General features: G+C 44.2%; 1 pseudogene; it reads right to left on the bottom strand.

Annotated features, from left to right (window-relative positions):
• Positions 1 to 4,106: 4,106 nt before the first annotated feature.
• LOC127674098 (protein-L-isoaspartate O-methyltransferase domain-containing protein 1-like) lies at positions 4,107 to 6,319 on the bottom strand (annotated as a pseudogene).
• Positions 6,320 to 6,829: the final 510 nt, after the last annotated feature.

Genomic DNA, 6,829 nt, shown 5'->3' with positions numbered 1-6,829 from the left:
GAAAATAAATGAAAACTTTTCCCAGATAACACTATGTGGGTATCAAGAATTCAAGATTAAACTTCTTAAACAAGTTTTTAAACAGAACAAAACAGTATGTTGGTCTAGGGATATATCTCGTTTGTAGAGTGCTTGCCTGGCAGGCATGAGGTCCTGGTCCTGAGTTTAATTCCCAGTACCACCTCAGGGAGAGGGAGGCATCTTTTTCCTTTCTTGGACAGAAACAGGATAGAGCATTTCTTAATAATAGTTTACTAATTGCATTAAGAAGTTATACAGGACCATTCCACAAGAGTCAAACGAATCCTTTCCACAACACTGTTACTGAACACATTACTGAAACATTATCAATTATTTGGGTCAATTTCATCTTTAAACTGTTGTAACTGATCACCTACACAAAATTATTGGGCCTGAGTTATAAACTATTTGAATCATCATGATTGTACTTCCTTTTGCAAATCTGAGTGGCAGCTCTGGCAGTGACGTGGTGGGAATGAATGAGACACTTTAAATCTCCCCTTCTGTGTGATGTAGGTCACATCTCACAGCTTCTTAACAAGGAACAACCATACTCTACTACGAGGAAAGAACTAGTAACAGCCTGCACTGCCTGTGCTATCACCGATACCCTATGTAGCTTAAGAACGGAGTATTAAGCAAAAAGTGAAAATCATTATCATTTTACCAAAGGAACAGAATACACACTGACGGCAAATGCGCTTGGTAGGGTCCCAGAGATCCCACTCGGATTCTGAAGCAAATTTTAACACAAAGCCATCTACACACAACTTCCATGGCTATTTATATTAGAAAAATTCAGAGCATATGAGGCCAGTGTGGCCTACCTTGTCAAAGATAAATATCTGCTTAATGAAAAGGTCCGCTGCTTATGCTCTAAGATCAAGAATTGACAAATGGGACCTCATAAAATTACAAAGTTTCTGTAAGGCAAAGGACACTGTTAAAAGGACAAAACAGTAACCATCAAATTGGGAAAGGATATTCACCAACCCCACATCTGATAGAGGGCTAATATCCAATATATACAAGGAACTCAAGAAGTTAGACCCCAGGGAACCAAATAACCCTATTAAAAAAACGGGGCACAGATCTAAACAAAGAATTTTCACCTGAAGAAATTCGGATGGCTGAGAGGCACCTTAAGAAGTGCTCAACATCATTAGTCATTAGGGAAATGCAAATCAAAACAACCCTGAGATTTCACCTTACACCAGACAGAATGGCTAAGGTCAAAAACTCAGGAGACAGCAGGTGTTGGCGAGGATGTGGAGAAAGAGGAACACTCCTCCACTGCTGGTGGGGCTGTAAGATTGTACAACCACTTTGGAAATCAGTCTGGCGGTTCCTCAGAAAACTGGACATGACACTTCCGGAGGACCCCGCTATACCTCTCCTGGGCATATACCTAGAGGATTCCCTGGCACACAATAAAGACACATGCTCCATTATGTTCATAGCAGCCTTATTTATAATAGCCAGAAGCTGGAAAGAACCCAGATGCCCCTCAAAGGAGGAATGGATACAGAAAATGTGGTATATTTACACAGTGGAATACTACTCAGCAATTAGAAACAACGAATTCACAAAATTTTTAGGCAAATGGTTTGATCTGGAAAATATCATCCTAAGTGAGGTAACCCAGTCACAAAAGAATACACATGGAATGCAATCTCTGATAAGTGGATATTAATTAGCCCAGAAGCCCTGACTACCCAAGGCACAAATTGCATAACAAATGACTCCCATGAAGAAGTATGGAGAGGGTCCTGATCCTGGAAAGGATTGATCTAGCATTGGAGGGGAATATAAGGACAGAGAAAAAAAGGAGGGAGGGGATTGGAGAATGGATGGAGAGAAGAAGGTTTATGGGACATATGGAGAGGGGTGGATCCGGGAAAGGGTAAATCATTTGGAATGTAAACAAAGAATATAGAAAATAAAAATATATATAAAAAAAGAAAAAAAAAGAAAAAGAAAAGGTCCGCTGCTAAAATGCCTCAACTGGCCATATCATTCCCCCGCTGCTGGAGGTCCCTAAGAAGTGGTGGTCACTTAACGTGACTTACTTGCTGTCTGCATTTAGAGGCAAATGGGACAATGGATGCCTTTTCAAATCTATTACTTTATAGTTATTTATAGAAAAGCAATCCTAAATATATTACCACTTAAAATTCCACCGTTAAGATAACCTAATTATCTTTAAATACTGAGAACACAAAGGGCCCATACATATTAGATGTGTCAAGTAGCCACTTCCTACTTTAACATTACTAGCTGTACTCTTAAAATCTCTATTGGAGAAGCAGGGATTTTCCCCATGCCTTTTGGCGATAGATTCAAAAACTTAAGTTTCAGGTCTGTAAAATTTCATGACATCTGTGGTTCTTAAAGCTAAATTATTATCTTGAATTAGCATTGCACTCATATGTTTCCTGGAATACGTCTAGAACAAAAATAAGGTAAGCAGTTCTACAAGCATTTCCTTTCCTTATTAGATAAGCAAGCTCAAATAACATAAATGCAAACAGCAGTTTAAATAAGCCTCTGTGTGTATGACAATGTATCAACCTCTTAGAAGTTTAATCACCAACACTACAAATCCATGAAGAACCAGAAAGACTACTGTATACAAAGTTCTTACTATTCACCTATTCCACTTTGAGATCAAAACAGTAATTCTTCAAGATTTAAGAAAAATAGATTTTAGGAGATTCTTTTAAATCACTGAATACATAATGTCTGTCATTAAGATAAAGAAGTTATGCTTTTTCTGTAATAATTCATTCTAATAAAGTAATTCTCTAACTCCTAATTAACACTACATTTACAAGAGTAAGGTGTGGTGCGTAATAATTAAAAAGAGTACCGCCCCGCCAGGCCTCTGCTCCAAGCATCCAGTAAAGCGTGACTCTTAAACTTGAGTAATTAACCAAATATATTTATGGTTATGAAACTCCCGATTACATAAAACCAGTTTACAGTGATAAGATATTACCCCAATATTTCTAACCTCTCAGCACACCAGAAACACATCTGTCACCATCTGGATCTGCCTGTCTCCTCCTGGGCTCCCTGGAGCAGCTCCTGGGATCCCTCTCTCTCCGCCCCTGCTTCTCTTAGCTCCTCCCCCTCTCTCCCCTCCAATCACTGACTCTCACTGACTCTCCACCCCTGCTTCTCTTAGCTCCACCTCCTCTCTCCCCTCCAATCATTGGCCTCTCACTGCCCCTTTCTCCACCCCTCCTTCTCTTAGCTCCTCCCCCTCTCTCCCCTCCAATCACTGGCCTCTTACTGCCTCTCTCTCTCTCTCTCTCTCTCTCTCTCTCTCTCTCTCTCTCTCTTTCTCTGTCTCTCTCTCTCTCTCCACCCCTCCTTCTCTTAGCTCCTCCACCTCTCTCCCCTCCAATCACTGGCCCACTGGCCTCTCACTGCCTCTCTCTCCTCTCTCTCTCTCTCTCTCTCTCTGTCTCTCTCTCTCTCCACCCCTCCTTCTCTTAGCTCCTCCCCCTCTCTCCCCTCCAATCACTGGCCTCTCACTGCCTCTCTCTCTCTCTCTCTCTCTCTCTCTCTCTCTCTCTCTCTCTCCGCCCCTCCTTCTCTTAGCTCCTCCCCCTCTCTCCCCTTCAATCACTGGCCTCTCACTGCCTCTCTCCGTCCCTCCTTCTCTTAGCTCCTCCCCCTCTCTCCCCTTCAATCACTGGCCTCTCACTGCCTCTCTCTCCGCCCCTCCTTCTCTTAGCTCCGCCTCCTCTCTCCCCTTCAATCACTGCCTCTCACTGCCTCTCTCCGTCCCTCCTTCTCTTAGCTCCTCCCCCTTCTCTCCCCTTCAATCACTGGCCTCTCACTGCCTCTCTCTCCGCCCCTCCTTCTCTTAGCTCCGCCTCCTCTCTCCCCTTCAATCACTGCCTCTCACTGCCTCTCTCCGCCCCTCCTTCTCTTAGCTCCTCCCCCTCTCTCCCCTTCAATCACTGGCCTCTCACTGCCTCTCTCTCCGCCCCTGCTTCTCTTAGCTCCGCCTCCTCTCTCCCCTCCAATCACTGCCTCTCACTACCTCAGTGTGAATGGATAGGAAATACCCTGCATCAGTAAGGGGGTTTATCAGTAGGCATTCTTCCTTGTGTTAAGTTATTTTTCTTAAAAATATGACAAGCCTTTAAAGACTTCGGGAGTGACAGCTTCAGTATCTTTTCCCTCAGTAAGTTCTGCGGTGGCTCCTCATGCTTCACGGCTTCAAGGTGGTCTTTCTCCTCCTCTTTGCTGTCTCACTGTTCACTGTCCAGAGGCTGGGGGATAAGCTGATTACCCACAAATACGTAAATATTAATTCTCTGTTTAACTCTCTTTCTTTTCCTCTTGGGTGGAGCCCTTTGTAGCATCCCCTTGGCCTGCATTTCATCATTTATGAAGTTTCTAAGAGTATGTCAAAAGTAAATACGAGCCAAGTCTTGGGGATTCCTGACAGCACATGGGGGGGGGGGGCGGGTGGCACAGAGTCAGGTGTGCCATTATCATTCCTGCTAGGTTGGACTAGCGGTGCATAGGAAACCGCAAGGATATTTTTACTTTCCCAAGTGTTTTGTCCAAGCCACATAATCTGTGTCAACTGATCCTCTACAGGCATGACCAATATGCCCCCATCTTTGATGAAGTAAGAGTTTCAGTGGTTTTCAAGGTCTTTCTAGACTCCAGCTCCACAGTAAATTCGATCACACTGATGACTGTCAGGAACTATCTGAAAGCACAAATGCGGCGTCACAGAATTCAAATTTATCAAAGCTCTCACTATTTTTGATTAGACTCTCCAGTTTTTCCTTGGCATATTCCGCCATGTCTGAATGAAGTTCAGTCCCACGATTTATTCCAAAAGGACCTAAAATTAAGGCCACTATTGTACTTAAATATCCGGTTCCACTTCCCAGGTTAAGGAAAGATAATCCTGGTTGAAGTCTCAAAGCTTCCGTAGCTTCAGATTAAATGCAAGGTGCTGACAAGTGTGTGTTCCCGCGCTTCCTGGCTAAGTCTCTGTAAGCATTGTCTCTGTAGCCTTCGCGATAGTAATCTCCGCGGTCCGCAGCTCTGAAGGCTTGCTCTACTCTTTCAGTTCGGGTGTACTGAGCTTCTTTAAGGTTCTCAATGAAGTCATCATTATCTTCCCCAGCACTCACAGCTCCTCTCACTACAGCATTGCAATCAAATCATAAGTTAAAATGTAATGAATTAATAAAAATGGCTTCCAATAATGGGTGCTTTTTCTTTTTAATATTGAACTTGATTTCCAGAAAATAAATTAAACCAAACATGCAGCAAGAAACTATTTACACATGCAGCATTGTAGATGGATTCCTGTGGCTCCGTGCTGAGTGACAAAGATCAACACCATAGATCTATACACATTTATATAACACTAATAAAAACAATTGTAGAAAGTGAGGATATGTTGCTGATGTGTAAGGAACAAGAGTAACGGGGCTGGGTAGTTAATATGTCACCAAAAAAATAAATAAAATTGTGATGTGTTTGTGGGTGGTAGACTATATGTGTTTCACTGGAAATGTATTATAAATAACCCACAAGGAAAAAAAGAATGCATCTGTTGTCCTCCTAGAGATTTGTCTAATCATATATTGTGTAATAGTTCTATTATTGTTGGAATTCTCCAACCATAGTTGGAGAAGTAATTGAAGGACGCAGGAAAACCTGCCGTGGCGATTCTGTAATGTGCTGTCCTAGCGCACGGGTGCTATTGTTCCAATATCGGGAAGCAGAGGACAGAGGCTCAGGTATGAGAAGGAACTTCCTCGGTTTGTCAATGAAAGTTTCAAGGCCAGGACTTCCATCCATCTTTTTTGACACTCTCGTGTACATTATATATCATCACAAGTCCTCTTCCTTTTGTGTTCAAAGTTCTTTTTTATTGGATATTCTCTTTATTTACATTTCTAAAGTTTTCCCCTTTCCAGGTCTCCCCTTTAGAAACCCCCTAACCTATCCCCCTCCCCCTGCCTCTATGAGGGTGCCCCCCACCTACCCACCCCCTTCCAACTGCCCTGCCATTCCCCTACAGTGGGGCATGGAACCCCCTCAGACCCAAGGGCCTCACCTCCCAGTGATATGCAACAAGGCCATCCTCTGCCACGTATGCGGCCAGAGCCAAGGGTCCATCCATGGGTGCTCTTAACTTGGTGGTCCAGTCCCCGGGAACCCGGGGGTGGGGGGTCTGGCCTATTGACACTTGCTCCCTCCGTGGGGCTGCAACCCCCCTCATCTCCTTCAGTCCCTTCTCCAACTCGTCCATCGGGGACCACCAACCTCAGTCCAATGGTTGGCTGCGTGCGAACTTCTGCCTTTGCCAGGCTCTGGCAGAGCCTCTCAGGAGCCAGACATACCAGGCTTCCATCAGTTAGTGTGAGGCAGAAAGTTGTAGGAGGACTCACTTCAGTCTTGGGAGAAAATACCAACTGCACTGATGACAGAGGGACAGGCTCGGCTGTGCAAGGGCAAGTTTTGCTCGTTTTCTGGCTCCAACAGGGATTCTGCAGTGATCGGCATTTCTGGCTGAAAGAATCTCTTTACCAAGGCTCAACGTGAAACCTTTGACAAAGTCGATAAGGAGGAGAACCGGGTCTCCTCCCCTGGTCAGAAGACTATGATTGATCCCCCCAATCCCAACCCCCCAGATCCCCCATCCCCCCCACCGAGATAATGGTTGACTTGTCCTGACTTGTCTTAGAACTTCCTCTGTACAGCAGGTCGGCCTTGAATTCAAAGATCCACTGCCTTCTGCCGCCCCATTGCTGTGATTAGA

This window comes from Apodemus sylvaticus, chromosome 1, assembly GCF_947179515.1.
Source record: "Apodemus sylvaticus chromosome 1, mApoSyl1.1, whole genome shotgun sequence".
NCBI lineage: Eukaryota > Metazoa > Chordata > Mammalia > Rodentia > Muridae > Apodemus > Apodemus sylvaticus.
The sequence above is the reverse complement of the archived record's forward strand: the minus strand, read 5'-3'. Positions and strand labels throughout refer to the sequence as shown.